An 848-nucleotide genomic window follows, 5' to 3' on the forward strand; every position below is an offset into this window, starting at 1 on the left:
ATGAAAAATGCGATTGTCCTGGTCGGAGCAGCAAGAAGTACCAGCATTGCAAGAGCAGTGGCACCATCACCCGTGGCTGCATGTTCAGCAGTCTCTGCAGCCGTGTTACTGTGCACTCCACCCACCAACCATCCCCAACTTTCAATCGCTCCCCCCTGTGAAGCACCTCGAGCCACAGCGAGTCCACACGTAGCAGCAACCAATACGTGATCCATCGAGCTAAGCAGGCGGTCTCTACTACCCCTTGGGTCAGAGTTCTCAGCCACCGCCCCCACAATCTCACGGACCACCATTAACCCCATTCTGCATCCGCCCTGTCCACTGCGGTGGACCGCACTCTGTGTTGTCATTTCATCCATGGTGATGCATTCCCTAAAACTCCTGGTGCATGGCGGTTCTCTCTCGAAAGGGCTGCCATCTACTCGGTGTGACGACCTGGCAGTGGACAATTTGGCTCCTGGGTGAAGCAGAGAGTCCAGTCCCAACCAAATCTTTACTGGGTTGATGCCACTTGAGATGGCCAAACGCCAGTGGTTCCAAGACCATTTGACACTTGCAAACGATATTTCCTGCCTGCATTGCATTTTCAAGTGAAATATTGAAATTACGAAACAATATTTAAATCAGCAAAAATGGTAAAATAATGCAATAACTTTATCTAATAAGCACTCGTATGAGCCACTTTCGGAAGAAACTGGCATCGCTAAATATTTAGCACCTCGAGTGGTAGCCACGGATGCCCTGGCCCTACCGATTATCCAGCTGACCGCCGGTGGGAAGCTCCGTGTCGACTGTAATAGACGTCATCAGAATTTTTTAAATTATATATAAATCACAAATAAACAAAC

Source organism: Lampetra planeri, chromosome 26 (genome assembly GCF_965212315.1).
Source record: "Lampetra planeri chromosome 26, kcLamPlan1.2.h2, whole genome shotgun sequence".
Taxonomy (NCBI): domain Eukaryota; kingdom Metazoa; phylum Chordata; class Hyperoartia; order Petromyzontiformes; family Petromyzontidae; genus Lampetra; species Lampetra planeri.